Genomic DNA, 18,331 nt, shown 5'->3' with positions numbered 1-18,331 from the left:
CTGCACCCATCAACCCATCATCTACATTATGTATTTCTCCTAATGCTATCCCTCCCCTACCCTCCCCTATCACCCGACAGGCCCTGGTATGTGATGTTCCCCTCCCTGTGTCCATGTGTTCTCATTGTTCAACTCCCACTTATGAGTGAGAACATATGGTGTTTGGTTTTCTGTTCCTGTGTTAGTTTGCTGAGAATGATGGTTTCCGGCTTCATTCATGTCCCTGCAAAGGACATGAACTCATCTTTTTTATGACTGCATAGTATGCCATGGTGTATATGTGCCACATTTTCTTTATCCAGTCTATCATTGATGGGTATTTGGGTTGGTTCCAAGTCTTTGCTATTGTGAACAGTGCTGCAATAAACATACATGTGCATGTGTCTTTACAGTAGAATGATTTATAATCCTTTGGGTATATACCCAGTAATGGGATTGTTGGGTCAAATGGTATTTCTGGTTCTAGATCCTTGAGGAATTGCCACACTGTCTGCCACAATGGTTGAGCTAATTTACACTCTCACCAACAGTGTAAAAGCGTTCCTATTTCTCCACATCCTCTCCAGCATCTGTTGTTTTCTGACTTTTTAATGATATCCATTCTAGCTGGCGTGAGATGGTATCTCATTGTGGTTTTGATTTGCATCTCTCTAATAACCAGTGATGATGAGCTTTTTTCATATGTTTGTTCGTCACATAAATGTCTTCTTTTCAGAAGTGTCTGTTCATATACTTCACCCACTTTTTGATGGGGTTGTTTGTTTTTTTGTAAATTTGTTCAAGTTCTTTGTAGATTCTGGATATTATCCCTTTATAAGATGGCTAGATTGCAAAAATTTTCTCCCATTCTGTAGGTTGCCTGTTCACTCTGATGATAGCTTTTTTTTTTTTTTTTCTGTGCAGAAGCTCTTTAGTTTAATTAGATCCCATTTGTCAATTTTGACTTTCGTTGCTGTTGCTTTTGGTGTTTTAGTCATAAAGTCTTTGCCCATGCCTATGTCCTGAATGGTATTGCCTAGGTTTTATTCAAGGCTTTTTATGGTTTTAGGTCTTACATTTAAGTATTTAATCCATCTTGAATTAATTTTTGTATAAAGTGTAAGGAAAGGGTCCAATTTCAGTTTTCTGCATATGGCTAGCCAGTTTTCCCAACACTATTGATTAAACAGGGAATCCTTTCCCCATTGCTTGTTTTTGTCAGGTTTGTCAAAGATCAGATGGTTGTAGATGTGTGGCATTATTTCTGAGGCCTCTCTTCTGTTCCCTTGCTCTATATATCTGTTTTGGTACAACTACCATCACAGCAGCTCATTCTTACTTGAATTGTTTTTATAAGATGAAACTTCCAATTCTGCTAAGTTATCGTAATTGTGCATGAGGAATAAAGCAAGACAAGAGCTTAAATCAACAGTTTTTAAACATATTTAGCAAAGGGATCTTTTTTCTGAAGCAAAAATCTTATGACAGAACTCCAGTGTATAAAATCATGTTTTCTATCATGGAAGTCCACATTTGTAACAATTAGTTATCACAAAGTCATTTAAAATAATAGGTAAAATTTTAGAAAATGAATGTCACAGATGACAAGCTTCAGCATTTAATGTATCTATACATTTTGTTTCTACACAATTGAGAAAATTCGAATTGTAAACTGTTGTAAATGGCAAAAGCTTTTAAACAGCTTGCAGTCTAGCAGAAGAAACATTCCTGTGAGGTTTTCACAAAGCTAAGTTTATCTGGCTGCACCAACAAATGGTGTGGCAGTACATATCATCAATATATTAAAATATATGTTTTATTTTTAATGTATGTCTTAAGACAGTTAAAATATTCTTAATGAAGTTCAAACTAACATTTTTGGAACACTCCAAAATACCTCTTGAGAGTCAATAGTGAAGATGCAGTCGAAAATGCACTGGCTAGGAGGGTCCTAAGAAAGGTTATTCAGAAATGTTTCATTGAGATAGAAGAAACAACAGATGGGTATGACAGCCACATACTGTAGAATTTCCTTAATTATTTCTCTTTGCAACATTATCAATTTTCTCCTCAAATAATTCAGACATGACCAAACCATTTCAGTTGGGGCTTACAACCAATGGGTACTAAAAAAAAATAAAATAAAATAAAAAATAAAATAAAAACTCTCAAAATTATCAATATCGTGGTGTTTTGCAATACCAGTTGTTTATGGCCTAATAAAAGTGGTGGATTCAGGCCGAGGTGGGTGGATCACGAGGTCAGGAGATCAAGACCATCCTGGCCAACACGGTGAAACCCCGTCTGTACTAAAAATACAAAAAAATTAGCTGGGTGCGGTGGCAGGCGCCTGTAGTCCCAGCTACTCCAGAGGCTGAGGCAGGAGAAAGGCTTGAACCTGGGAGGTGGAGTTTGCAGTGAACCGAGATCACGCCACTGCACTCCAGCCTGGGCAACAGAGCGAGACTCAGCCTCAAAAAAAAAAAAAAAAAAAAAAAAAAAAAAAAAAAAAAAAGTGGTGGATTCGCCTAGGAGAAAGTACTATTTATTCTACGGGGATAAAGAGGAGAGAAGAGGAAGTACATTCAAAAAGAGAAGAAGAGGTCAAAGATATGATAATATGAGGAGAATAGGGATGGATTCTCTGAACTAAATCCTAATTTTCCTTTCCTGACTCAATTTAGATCTTACTACCTTTATGAAGCCTACGTCAATCCTCTAAAACTGGATTAGAAGCTCTCAACCTAGTAGTAGAGTGAATGGAGATTAATTGTAGAGTATTAATTTTTTTTCAAATATTCTCTTTCTTAGGTCCAAGTGTGCATATTCTAGGGCAATTCCTGCCTCTTTCTTTTCTTATATCTGTGTACGCCTGACTCTAGATTATGATATTTGAGAGGAAAGAAATCATGTCTGTTGTGTGCACCATTGTATTCCCAGCGCCTAACTCAGTGCTAACTACATAGTTGGTCCCTAGCAAATGTCTGTGGGATGAATGAACAAATGAGTAAATGAAAGTTATTTATTACTACATAGAAAGAAAGAGGAGGCATGAAAAAGACGAGGGCGAGCAACTTTGAATAGGGAAAAACGGAAGATAAAGTATGCAAATCTATATTGGACAAAGCTAACTTTCCTGTGTGTCTCAGTTTTTGTTTTTTTCTCCCCTGAAGACAAATGCTGTGACAAGTTCAGATTTCCTCAGCCTAGCAAGGGGTGAGGCTAGATCATTTCTAGGGTGATTCATCATCAGATATAGCTCTCAGTGGAGGAAGTGGTGATGTTGATGATTAAGCAGAAGGCATTTCCCCCCAAGGAGAGATGTTAGGAGAGCCTTGTGTCCTGGAAGTGCTGTTTTCCATTGAGATGCAAAGTTGAGATCTTAATCTCTTGGATCATTGCTGGTTCCCTGGGCTGCTCAGTAAGAGACAAGCAATACAAATAATAATATACAGTATCTTACTTTGTACAGCTTTTCTCAGCTCTTAGAGCACTGTTATATTCATCACCTTATGAGACTAGTTGTCACAGTGCACTTATAAGGGAGACAGAATAGGGGATTTGACAACAAAGCACTAAGGCTCAGAGATGAAATCCAAACTCATGTGGCTAAAAACTGGAACATTTGGGATGGGAACCTGGGGCTTTCTATCACAGGTTTTGTGTGACCAGGGTTTTGAGAATTCAGTGCTAAAATAATTGCTTGTGCACAAAATCCCCCAATATACCCTTCTGGATTTGTAAGGAGGAGAAAAATTTACAAGCTAACTACGGGGAGGAAATTTAGTCAAAGCAAAAACCAATCTTTCAGTTGAAACTACTCATATGCTCCTAAAGATGCATCAGGGGAAATGCATCATTCATTGTCTTAGTTAAGCTAGTGTGGTCCTGAATGGGCAATTGTAGAGTTACTTTTTTTTTTTATTTTTTTAAGTTGCAGTGTTGCATTTTAATGCCTGATGAAGTGTGTGTATTGTGTGCAGCACCTTTACTCCAAAGCACTTAATAAATGCTTTCTCATTCATCCATTCCCTTACCCTTGAGAAAAAGGAAAAAATATTTTTCTTAAATCCCTGCTTGCATAATGATAGATGTGGATTTCCTGAACTCTCACCAGATATTTAAATGTTCTTTTAAAAGCTCAGAACTAGAAAGACACATCTGTCCACCATCAACTCTCATAATCAAAAAATCTTTCTAAATGACCTAAAATAGAAGTTGTGTGTTTCCAAGTCCCAGGCCTCATCCTCTTCTCTCTGTATCTCTGGCACTTTATTTTACCTCTCAGGGTATGCTGAAAATCTGATCTTTTTTGATATGGGCACATTAAAGAATCAGAAGATGTTTCCCCCCTGTGTTTTTGATGGAAGGAAGAAAGCAAGATTGGCCGGGATGCATTCTGCATCCAAGAACATGAACAGAAATAAGCCACAGAAAATCTGGAGTGATGGCAGCTGTTGTGAGAGGCGGCAATAAAATGGATTTCTCAGACACAGAGATGTGGTCTCCCACCAGGTGAGACATTTGTAACTCCTGTGGATGGACTGAACAATGAAAACTTCTAGTTTGGGATCCTGCAGGGGCAATCTATGAATCTTAAAAAAGAGAACTTCGACTTCCTATTTCCATTTAGACTATATGCTAAATAAGAACTTTTTTTGCATATTTTAATGTACTCTTTTTTGTACCCCCAAAGGCATGAAGATACTTTTGAAATCAATTGAAAATAAATTAATCAAACAGAATACGCAACTCATATTAGGTTTTAGTGATTATCAAATCTCTCAATTAATGATTGTAAAGAGTATCACTATATTCATATGGAAGGATAATAATTTTTTAGATATTATCCCTTTATCAAAAAAGCTTGTGGACTGTTGATGAAGAGAAAACCATGGTCTACCAACTCACATGACAAGTATGGAACAAATAGGACAGGGGCTCAAGTCTCCTTATGAACAGTATTAGATTTCCTCTACACCATCAGTTGAGTTGCTAAAATGCAGGAGTCATGAAGAAAGTCTAGTTTGCACATAATTATCTATTTTTAATGTATATTTAAACTTAGTTTACACTTAAATTATTTTAAAACTAAGGAACAATGATTTACATTCTTAAAAGGTAGACTCAGCAGTGATTTACATACTACTTTTCAAACTGTGCTGGGAGCAGAGAAAAAAATGTAATTAAGTATGATAAAATGAAAAAAAAAAAGAAACACTTGTCCCGCCCTCCTCCTGCAATTAAAGCTACTATGTTTTAACTAGATAATCGATGGTAGGATTATACCACAATCCCCTTCTCTATATGGTTTTGACATACAGTTGGCTAAAAGTGGAGCTTCTGAGAAATTTGGAAGATGAGCATGAGGCAGAAGCCATTACTCTCAGAAGATTGTGTGATTGGACATAGTGCCTCAGCTGATGTCATGAGATAAGACCCCTGAAGGCTGCGGTTATATAGCAAAAACTGCTTCTCTAGAGACTGCAGTTTCCATAGTTCTTGCTATTTTCCTCTTCATGCAGGTCCCATTTCAGTGTATGGTTTCTTGGATTTCTCTGCCAGCTTCAGACAGTGCTTCTGTTAAAGTGGTTAATGAGTATTTCTCTGTTCTTTAACACCTCTGACTATAGTTTAAATGTGTGTCCCCTAGCAAACTCATGTTAAAGTTTAATTTCCATTGTAACAATACTAAGAGGTAGAACCTTTAAGAGGTGATAGGGCTATGAGAACTCTGCCTCAGAATAAACTACATAATAAATTAATACCATTACTGTGGAATAGAGCGGGTTCATTATTGTGGAGTGGAGAGGATTCTCTCTCTCTCCCTTCTTTTTGAACTTCCACCGTGGAATGTCACAGCAAGATGGCCTTCAAAGGATGCTGGTCCTCCTTCTTAAACTTCCCAGCCTCCAGATCTGTGAGCCAATAAGTTTCTGTTTATTATAAATTATCCAGATGGACTGAACAATGAAAACTTCTAGTCTGGAGTTCCCCATGGGTAATCTGCAAATCTTAAAAGGGAGAATTTTGTTTGTGGTATTGTGTTATCACAGCACAAAACAGAAGGCCATTCATTAAGTTCACAATCTTATATTGGTCTGGTTGTGACACCCCAAAACAATTGCAATAGTAACATCAAAGGCCATTTGTGGCCTTTATAGAGGCTTTATTTCCCTAACTAAATCCTAATAAAGGCTCTAAAACAAGACAAAAAAATAAATAAATAAAATGAATAAGATTAACAGCCTACAAAAGTGACTCGCTGTGAGACATGATTGTTAATGGGTTGCCCAATGGGACCAAGTTAGTTCATTATCTGCTTTCCATAATGAGTTTATTTCTTAAACTAATAGCAAAAATAACATTGACTACGGGGATACTTCATTTTATTGTGCATATCTTTATTGCACTTTGCAGATACTGAGTTTTTTCCTAACTGAAAATTTGTAATAACCCTATGTCAAACAAGTCTAATGGCGCCATTTTTCCAACAGCTTGTGCTCACTTTGTGTCTGTGTGTCACATTTTGGTAATGCTCATAATATTTTAACCTTTTCACCACTGGTATATGTTACGGTGATTTATAATCAGTGACCTTTGATGTTACTATTGCAATTGTTTTGGGATGCCACAACCACACCAATATAAGATGGTGAACTTAATAAATATCGTGTGTGTTCTGACTGCTCCAATGACTAGCCATTCCTCCATCTCTCTCCTTCTTCTCAGGCTTCTCTATTCTCTGAGACACAAACATACTGAAATTAGGCCAGATAACCTCTGAGTGTTCAAGTGAAAGGAAGAGTCACATGTCTCTCACTGTAAATCAAAGTCTAGAAATGATTAAGCTTAATGAGGGGGGCATGTTGAAAGCTAAGACAGGCTGAATGCTAGGCCTCTTGCACTAACCGTTAGCCAGGTTGTGAATGCAAAAAGAAACTTCTCGTGGAAAATTAAATGTACTACTCCAGTGAACCCACAAATGATAAGAAAGTGAAACAGCCTTATTGTTGATATGGATAAAGTTTTAGTGGTCTGGATAGAATATCAAACTGGCCAAAACCTAAACCTTAAGCCAAAACCTAATCTAGAACCAGGCCATAACTCTTCAATTCTGTGAAGGCTGAGAGAGGTGAGGAAACTGCAGGAGAAAAGTTTTAAGCTAGTAGAGGTTGGTTAATTAAGAAAGGGAGCCATCTCCATAACATAATTATGCAAGGTGAAGCAGCAAATTCTGATGGAGAAGCTGCAGCAAGTTATCTAGAAGATCTAGCTAAGGTCATTGATGAGGGTTGCTACACTAAACAATAGAGTTTGAATGCAGATGAAACAGCCTCATATAGGAAGAAGATGCCATCTAGGATTTTCCAACCTAGGCAGAAGAAGTTAATACTTGGCTTCAAAGCTTCAAACAACAGGCTGATGCTTTTGTTAGGGGCTAATGCACCTGGCGAATTTAAGTGGAAGCCAGTGTTCATTTACCATTCTGAAATTCTTAACATAATTAAAAATTATGTTGAGTCTACTGTGCCTGTGCTCTATAAATAAAACAAAAAGCCTGGATGACAGCACATCTCTTGACACCATATTTCACTGAATATTTTAAGCCCACTGTTGAGACCTACTGCCAGAAAGAAAAAAATCCCTTTCAAAGTATTACCGTTGCTCATTGATAATGCATCTAGTCACCCAAGAGCTTGGATGGAGATGTACAAGGAGACTAATGTTGTGTTCATGCCTGCTAACACAACATCCATTCTACATGAATCAAGGAGTAATTTTGACTCTCAAGCCTTATTATTTAAGATAAACATTTTGTAAGACTATAGCTGTGATTCCTCTACTGGATCTGAGCAAAGTAAATCAAAAACATTTTGGAAAGGATTCACCATTCTAGATGCCATTGTGAATATTTGTGATTCATGGGAAGAGGTCAAAAATAGAAATATTATTAGTTTTGTAGAAGTTGATTCCAGCTCTCATGGATGACTTTGAGGGCTTTAAGACTTTAGTGAAATAACTGCAGATGTGGCAGAAATAGCAAGAAAACTAGAATTAGAAGTGGAGCCTTTTCAAGATGTGACTAAATTGGTGTAATCTCATGATCAAACTTAGATGAATGAGGAGTCTTCTTATGGAGGAGCAAAGAAAGTGGTTTCTTGGTTTCTTGAAATGGAATCTACTCCTTGTGAAGATGCTGTCAATATTGTTGAAATGAAAGGATTTGGACTATTATATCAACTTGATTGATAAAGCAGTGGCAGGGTTTGTGGGGACTAATTCCAATTTTGAAAGAAGTTCTACTGTGGGTAAAATGCTATCAAACAGCATCATAGGTTACATAGATCCCTTCCATGAAAGGAAAAATCAATCCATGTGGCAAATTCCATTGTTGTTTTAAGAAATTTCGACAACACTCCAATTTTCAGTAACAACCTTGATTAGTCATCAGCTATCAACATCAGAGGCAAGACCCTCTATCAAGCAAAACATTTTCACTCAATGAAGGCCTGTATGATTATCAGCACTTTTTAGCAACATTTTTAATTAAGGTGTATACAATGTTTTTCAAACATAATGCTATTATTGCACACTTAGTAGACTACAGTGTAGTGTAAATATAACTTTTATATGACCTGGGAAACCAAAATATTCATGTAATTTGCTTTAATGGGATATTCACTTTATTGTGGTGGCCTGGAACCAACCCCACATTATCTCCAAGGTGTGCCTATATTTAGTGAATATTTATTATAACTCAGGCATTGTACATCAATTCTTTCTAATTATTTTGATGCCCCCTCAGTGGAAACATCATCAATTTACAGATGATAAACCTGAGGCTATAAGTTATTAAGGAACTGGCTTAAGAGTCAAACAGCTAGAAAGTGCTGGAGTCAGGTCTACCTGAATCCGTTTTTTCTTCCAGTTATTCTACAGCACTGGCATTGTAATGATTCACATGTAGTACCAACAACTCAGTGTAGCGGCACAGGCTAAGGATGATGGCATGAAAAGAACCTGGGTTCCTTTTGATTGTGGGAAGCCTGGGATTGCATCTCTCCTTTAACTGTCTTATTTAACGCCTTCCAGTTATTTGTAGTATTATGCTCTTATTGTTCAACATTTAGTATTTTTAGTTACTGCCAATCAGAGGCATATGAACGAATACTTCATAAAGAGACATTAAATCTGGAAAATATTGTGATTAATAACGATTCTCAAAAGAGAAAAATTAATTGGATTTTTTCTTTTCTTGCATTGCAAATTTCTTAAGCCTAGCCAATTCCCTTTGACTTGATGGTCTCCAAGCCAATTTCACTTTGAGAATTTAATTTTTCAGGTACTTTGATATGGGAGTCAATTTTCCTTTATACCAGTTTTATATAATCACTAATTCACAGGAATAATCCAAATTACTTGAAATAAACCTTGATTCACAAATCCATAAGTGACTGGAAATAACTACTTTTTCTTTCTTATGAAACATACAGCTATGAGTTGTCCATTTGGGGTGGGAGAAAATAGAAAAGAATGTAGACAAAATTCTTATACAAACCAAACATTCATCAAAGGAAATAGGAAATTACTATATTCTACTTCTAGACTGTCACTAAATTTTCAAAATGAAACTAATTTAGCTCTTTTTTAATCTCTAAAAATAATGGAGTAGAGGTGAACAAAGAAAATGAGCTAAGTTCAAGTCAGAACAGCCACAAATCAGTAACAGGTTAAAGGCATGTTCATTGCTGATGGCAACATACAGCCCTAGATGATGTGTGGAAGACAGACACATTCTGATTCTTAATCACATTCTAAATTCAACCTCCAAAGATGAATTGTTAAGACATCCTTTCACTCCCATCTCCTCCTGAAACATGCTAATCTTCAAAGCTGCGGTCAACTTAAAAGACAAAAGAAATTAGGATGATTTGCTCCTTGTTTTTAATTTAGTTTTTAAAAAACATGCCATTAGACTTATTTGACTATACTTATAAACTTATTTGTAACATTTAAGCAGAGAATACACTGAAGAACTTTTCAGTTCCAGAAATGGGCAAAAAGGCCGGGCACGGCGACTCACGCCTGTAATCCCAGCACTTTGGGAGGCCGAGGCAGGTGGATCACGAGGTCAGGAGTTTGAGACCAGCCTGGCCGACATGGTGAAACCCAGACTCTACTACAAATCCAAAAGTTAGCTGGGCGTGGTGACGCTCACTTGTAATCCCAGCTACTCAGGAGGCTGAGGCAGGAGAACTGGTTGACCCCAGGAGGCGGTGGTTGCAGTGAGCCGAGATAGTGCCAGTGCACTCCAGCCTAGGTGACAGAGCAAGACTCCATCAAAAAAAAAAAAAAAAAAAAAATGAAATGGGCAAAAAAAGGGGAGAAAATAAAAAGTAAAAATTAATGCATTTCTGTTGATTACATTAGGCCTCCTTTTTAAAAACATATTTTTGATGAACTTCTCAGTAATGAAATTTTAAACAGCAAAGTCAAAGCTGCAGTCAAAGAGTTTTTCAAATGTGGTTCCTAGTTCCTGTTATGATGTCCTCAGTGACCTCAGTGATGGAGTCGTGCATGAAGAAAAGTTACTAAGCTACAAATGCCTATGTATGATTTGCATGCAATGTTCACATGCCTTATTCTGTTTTGTATATATCTCCATTTTTAATTCAAATTTTGTAAACAAAATTATTATCACCTCTTCTCAATGGCTCACATATGCACATGAATCCTTATTGACCTCTCCATGTAAGCACAACACATATGACAACTTATTGGTGTAAAAGAAAAATCAGAAGGATGAAAAAGAGAGATCTCCTTGACAGTGTCTATAGAACACGCATTTTTTTTTTTTTTTTTTTTTTTTTTTTTGAGCCTGTAGCCCAGGCTGGAGTGTAGTGGTGAGATCTCGGCTCACTGCAACTTCTGCCTCCCTGATTCAAGCAATCCTCTCACCTCAGCCTCCTGAGTAGCTGGGATTACAGACACGTACCACCATGCTTGGCTAATTTTTGTATTTTTAGTAGAGACAGGGTGTCACCATGTTGGCCAGGCAGTTCTCAAACTCCTGATCTCAAGTGATCCACCTGCCTCAGCCTCCCAAAGTGCTGCGATTACAGGTGTCAGCCAACTCTCATGGCCCAGAACATGCTTTTTAAAAGAAATCTTCATTGTCAATAGTACTGAAGTACTAGTTGAAAATGAGTATTGCAAATCTAGTCTGGCTCTAGATGAAACTTGAGAGGAATGATGCTGGATCCCTTCCTGAGGCTGCAGTGACTGCCTTTTTTTTCTTCTCTTGGAAGCCCTTCCTCCTCTGTACTCCCAGCTCTTGCTTTCAGCCTGCTTACCTCTCAGCATTAATGAGAATTATCTGATTGTGATCTGAAGAACCTATTCCTCACAGAGTTATTTACATCAGACTAAGAGACCCTGAAAAATGAAAACAGATTGATACCTCAAAATGGGATTTCCCAAGATGAGTATGGATTCAAGTATTATCATGAGTAGTTGAAAAGATATTTTCAATAATAATTTTGAAGACTTTATCCTTTATCAATCACATCTACTGGTCATTGTGTAAAAACAGAACCAAGAAATAACAGGATCTATTAACCTGGAAAAGCAGTATCAGCGATGTCTTATATCCCTGGCCATACTGATTTGTAAAAATGTGCAAGTCCCACACAGCAGGTGTATTTGTCTATTTTACTTTCTGATGTCACTCAAGGGCCTAGGGAAGTTCTTGGAACACAACAAGCACTTAGTAAATGCTTGATAAATGAATAGATGATTTTATTTGTTTATTGTCCGTAAAGCCACAGACCAAGAAAAAGAGGCCTTTGAACTTCAAAACATTCCCTGTCTCTCTCTCTCTCTTTAAGATTTATGAAGTAATGGGAAGTGTATGTTGACTCATGGAGTAACAATGAGGAAATAGGCATTGGCACCAGGACTCTGTTGACATCAGGACTTCAGGTAAATGAATAGGACCATAGATGCTTGATCTCTTACCCCATTTTTGCATTCTATCATGAGCCCTGCAGCCAAGATCCATACCTCTTCCCACATTAATCCTAATTATGTTAATCATATTGGAAAGTTTTGGTACTGACTGGTTAACATATTCCAGGGAATTTAGGTGGGTTGAACTGTATGATAAAGTCATAACCCTTTAATCTATCTGAACATTTAGACAAGCTATTGGTAAAGTGTAAACTATGGACTTGCCATGAATGTCATAAATAGAGGCTGGACCATTTTCACACGTGACACTATATGCTACACTTGTCTTCAAATGATGGACACACAATTAGAGCAATGCATTTTACAGTGCATTCACCATTAAAGAAACCATAGACACCAACACACTGTAATGAGTATTTATGTTTAGGAAGATAAATACAGATATGTTTTATTTTTCAGAAGAAAGGAAGGAAGGAAAGAAGGGGGAAGGAAATAGCACGGGGAAAAATGAATGGAATAGAGACATGCTTATATAATTGTTCTCAAGGTCTAAAAGAATTTGCTGTAGAAGAATTATTATAATATGAAGCTTATGTTGTTCCTACATTTCATATATCAGGAGCAGGCACTATTTCTAGGCCAAGGTGTCTTCATCTTTTAAACTCCCAATATCTGCATTTTTCTACAACTCTTGACCGTGAGTGTGTGTGTGTTCATTTTCCCTGAGTATTGGATGAAGTGCTCATTTATTTGCTCTGGCATATTGTCCTAAACCTTAATCCAATAAACCTGCCAAATATATGGTCCAGAGTCCTGTGGCTCCCTAACAAAGGATAAAATGACTTTAGCCATACTGGACCTGGCAGCTGGTCAAAATCAGTGACTCACAAATACAAATCAGTTGCTATAAGACAGAGGCAGACAGTTGTTAAGTCAGGCTCTTCAAGGAGACTGCTGAGGCCAGGTAGGTATTAGTAGTCAATGATAAATCAAGCTCAGTGTTTAGAAATGACCACAGTTCCCTAAGCGTACTACTTATCACCCTCACGGACTCCCTTCCTATTAAGATTAATAAATATGCAAGAGACCAACAGTAATCTGAAGGGATTAGTTTTATCCAAAGGACAAATATGCTTTATAATGAGTGCCCAATGGAATGGCTGCAATCAACCTAGTACCTTTGCATGCACTGGGCACTGCATGTATAAATAAGTCATTATTAGCATAAAATGTATTAGGAAACCAAAGTAGACATGTGGAAGGAAAAGCAGAAGCTGTTGGCAGAAAGAGTCATAACTGCATTTTTAAAAAACTTCAGTTATAAGGGGTCCAATTATTGAATCAACAAATACTTATTCGTTCAACAAATGTTTGAGCTCCTACTATATACCGAGCATTGGGGTTATTGCTGAAGAAAATGGTGAACATGACAGTTCCTAATCTTAATGAACATATAGTCCAGGGCACATTCATGATGAAAAGGCATTTGGTTTATTTACTTGTAGGGTTTTGAGGGTAGTTGTACTTATTTATATATTTTTAATGTGAAGGATCAGGTTGCCTTAAAATGAAGGAAATATTGGAGGATGTCTTAAAGATAATTTTTCACTGATGGCAGAACTGTGGCCCTGAGGACAGATTGCCATCAGTAACAGCTGTGAGGCTTGGGTAGATCATGAGGGCTTTTTCATTCGAATATTCAACTCTTTTTAAAAACTGTTGTATTTCACAAGATGCATTTTGTGATCTTGAAATTCACCTCTACTCATTTGGGACAGTCTATCCCAGACTCTTGGGAATATATTATTCTGACGTATGATTTCATGTAGATTATAGATACTTTGTTAATGCCTTCTGTGGAGACTAACTGGCTGTTAAAAGTCTCTAAAAAGACACCCACCCATTTTCTTTAGGACATGGTTCTATATTACTATTTACAACTTAGCCTAAAGGATTTGAATTGTATCACCCAAAGTCTAATATTGCCCCAAAGACCACGAGATGTTCTTAATTATTGTGTGCACCAACTTGAATATTCTCAGAAATGATCCCCTCAAAACTCCTCTGTTCTCACAAAGAAGTTCCTCCTTTCACCACATAGAACAACACTGAACAAATACATTCTGTTAATTTTAGAACAGCCCTATTGATTGTCTCTTCATCCAGTCATCAAGGCTTCATAACTATTGAAATCCACTCTCAGAGGGCCATGATTCATAATCAAGACAATTTAGAAATATCAATACAATTTTCATTTTTTTCCTTTTTGCCAGATAGAAATATAAATACCAGATCATGTTTCAAAAAATGGGTGGGTGACAACTCTATTGCTCTATCGTGGAATAACAAATAAGTTTCAGCTTATGTGACACCTCACTCCAACAGTACTGGCTATGTTAAGTGCTGTGCGGAGAAGGCTGCTAAGTGCAGGTAAAAGTATGTTATTTCTCATGAGCAGAGTTTGTTGTGGGCCCTGACAGTAAGAAGTAGCTGCAGTCCTATCGATATTCACTGATACAGAGCCCAGCTCTGACATTTACTGGCTGTGCGAACTTAGGTAATTCACCTAACTTCTCAAAATACACTTCCTCATCTCTATGAGAGGGCAAACTAAATCAGTGTTTTCCAAATTATGGAACCATGGATGAGAAGCAGCAGATTTAGAAATGGGCCAGGTTTGTAAAAAGATTCTGGTGGCTTGTCCTGAATTTCTTAATCAGAATCTCTTTACAGCCTGAAAATCTTAATTTTTAAATAAAGACATTTGCAAGGCATTGATGCTCAACCAGGTTTGACAACCACTGGGTTAGTTGAGCTATGAAGTCTTCTTCAGCTATAGCATTATTTTCCATTTAGATTCTAGAAAATATAGCCAAAGCATAACTGAGTTGAGTAAGTGCCCATCTGAAAGCTCTCTAGTGGAGATATTCCTATGGAATTCCAAAGGACCAAGCAACAGTTACAAATCAACACTAAGACTCGGGAGATTTCCCTAACCTGGCCTTTGCAATTGCAGGGAAGTGGTTTCCAGCACAGCCTTCCAGGACTTCCTACCTGCTGCACATTGACTGTTCTGTGGGTCTCTTCCCGTCATGGAATCAGAATATGCCTCTGATTTGTTGATGATCATTGAACCCATATCATCTTTTATTTTTGAAGTTTAAGGGTGAAAAAAGAGCTGAAAACTATTATCCTTTGAATTCCTTTTACCCAGAAGAAATAACATAAGAATGGGACATCTGGCCAGGGTATTAACTCCTCTTAAAGAAATAGCAATGAGGAGAAAAATAAAAATAAAAAAATTTAGTAAGACTTAGTAGGTGAGACTAATGAGGGTATAAAAAATGCTGAATGGAGCAGTTCTATCCCATTTCATAATGGCAGTAAGGATTCTGACAGAATATCCATTAGCAATTCCTTTCTAAGATAACTTAATTTCCTGATTAAACATGCATTTCTAAATCATACTGACATTTTAAGAGAGAAACAAATAATGGTGCCAATTCTCTTGGGCACAGGGGAAAGAAAACCTCCTTTTTCTTTCTGACCATAGTTGAACAGCCTCTTTCATGTTTTTCTATCTTAATGCCCAGAAAGAACCACATAGTTCAAAAACTGCCTGAATCTAAACATTGCAGTTTGACCAGCTTGGAGAGGAAACCAATTTTAGATAGCAAAAGAATTTCTGTGTTGGCTAGCTCAGCTCACATCTGCGTAAGTTTGAATACATGTGTTTTCCCTGAGTATGTGTATATTTGTATGCTTGGATGCATGGGCAGAACATGGTTTTCTTGGACTAAACTAGGGGTTAGTAAACTATGCCTTAAATATGGCCTGCCATTTGATTTTTGTAAATAAAGTTTTATTGGAACACAGGCGCATTTCTTCATTTGCATATAGTATCTATGGCTGCCTTCACAGAGTGGAATAGTTGTGACAGAAGCTATATGGCCTGCAAAGTCAAAATATTTACTATTTGGCCCTTTACAAAAGCAATTTGCCAACAATTGGGCTACAGATTTTATAATCTAGTCAGTACCCTATGCAAAAAAGAGGAGCTCATTGAGAGCAGCTGCATGTGGACCAATGGGTTGTTCTACAAACAAGGCTGGCGAGTGAAAGACTTCCACAGAGGTTGTATGCAGATGCCTTGTGCACAGGTGAGTTCCTTGAAAACCCTGGCTTCACTAAGAACATTGAAGATCTGCAAAGCTTCCTTCTCTGCTCAGAAAAGCAAGGAAAGACCAGTTCCTCTACTTTTTTTAAAAAAGAAGCTTTAATTTATTTATAGCTTCAGTTGGCATTCTGTTCTCTTCCTCCTCAGTAAATTTGCTTTATAGGAAGGGACCATATAGTAAAATCTTGAGAGATTAGCAGCCATTAGCAGGTTGGGACTTTGCTTTTCACTTCCCAAACCATCTCCTTTTACACATGATACCATAAGAAAGCATCTGGGATATTCTCAACGAGAAAATTAAGAAAATTGATTTCAGAAGAAGGTTTTAAATCAAAAGCATATTTCTTTTCTTTTAAAAATTGATTTATATTCCAATTTTTCCTATTTGCCTCAATTAGAATTATATTTTTCATTTATAAAAACATGGCATTTAAAATCAGGAATTACATAGAATGAAGTTGCTGTTATGATTAAAAAAAGAAACAAAAAACAAAAAATAAAAGGCACATACTGTACTAAAGGATGGAACTGTGTTTTAAAGTCCGGCCATGTGGCTTCTTATGGAAATATAATGAGTTAAAGATGAAATTTCGTTTTTAGTTTGCATACATCTTGCAAAGATTCTACTCAATAAAATGGTAATTGGAGTCTTTTTTACAATAAATATTATACTTTTTAATCCTAATATTGTAAGCTATAAAATGTCTTCCATTTCCCTAACATATGCTTTTTGTCCTGTTTCTCAGTCCAAGAGACAGAAATAAAATAAACACCTTAATGAACACAATGCTCTTCCTCTTGAGACTCCGTGCCTATCTTACGGACATAACACGGACCAGGGATTTTGAAGATTCTCCCTAGAGAGCAAAAACTTGCCTCATTTCTCGACCCAGCGTATTCTGCAGAAGTATTCAGTCTGGGTTGTTGCTAAATTGCTATAGCATTCTCATAAGTTGCAATTTGCAATTATAAGTGAATTTGTGAAGTGTAAATCGTTAATTTTCCCCTTTGGAACTGATAGTAAAGCACTCCAAAATGACAGTGAAGTTAGGGTGGGGTCATTTCAGACAGTGGGAAGTTGGTCATGAAAATATGGCTCTCTGTTGGTCTTTTTGTTCATTGCAAAAACATGGAGGAACTCCTGTTGAGAAATCATACTGGAAACAAAATATTTGAATACTTCTCCCTAGTGATTACAGTCATATGAGGAGAGGAAATGAGACTTTGGGGAAAGGATTTTTAGGCATTGGGTGCTCAAGTGCTTACTTGTCTCAACTTGACTAGTCAGTGTGTGGACTCATCCAATAACCAGTTATTTCTTTTATCAATGCAAACATCCTGACTGTCGTACATTCCAGTGAGGGGGAGATTCTGCAGAGATGTACATAAACTCATCGCAGCTGCTCTACCGTCTGACAATCTGATGGTCATGGGGGACCTCAATGCACGTGTTGGTGGTAGTGCCAAAATGTGGAAGAAAATTATTGGACCACAGAGGATTAGTCTCTTCCTGCATGGTGAACAGACCGAGCAAAAACTTGTAATCACAGACAATAGCGTCAATCATATAAGTTAAGAGAAAAATATCATGGATATGCCACAAATCAAAAACAGTGACATCACACCCATTCTGCCATTGTTTCACAGCAGAATGCCAACAAGCTGACAATCTGAATGGGTCTGAGATCGTTACCCAATATGCTTCAAATCAGGAGAGCATACGGTTGGGTGTTGTGCAGTACCTCTGAGATTGATATTTTAATAAATTCAAATCACAGCAAACAATAGTACTAATAAGTAAGTTTTCAAGGATAATAGAGCAACCATTATCATCATCATAGTCATTACTTGCCTATAAACACACCAAATTTCCAACAATATTGTGGTATTTTTCATTATACAATATCACTTTTAGCGGTTTCCCAACTCTGCAATATTGTAATTCTGGTTACTCCATGACATTTCCACCTCCTTATCCACACTATATGCATCTGTTGAAATCTCGACTACTTTAAAAGCTCAGCTCAAGTGTCACTTTTTCTTTAAACTTGCCCTTCCCACGCTAGATTGAAGTTATCTTTTTCTCCTCAGAAGACTGTAAAATATCTTTGGTAAATGCTAGGGACTTAAGAATATGTACTTTTATTATAGTTATGTATATGTCTTAATTGACCTACAAAATGTTTTGCCTTCTTCAGTGCA

This window comes from Nomascus leucogenys, chromosome 16, assembly GCF_006542625.1.
Source record: "Nomascus leucogenys isolate Asia chromosome 16, Asia_NLE_v1, whole genome shotgun sequence".
In the NCBI taxonomy this organism is placed as follows: domain Eukaryota; kingdom Metazoa; phylum Chordata; class Mammalia; order Primates; family Hylobatidae; genus Nomascus; species Nomascus leucogenys.
This window is presented reverse-complemented; position numbering follows the sequence as displayed.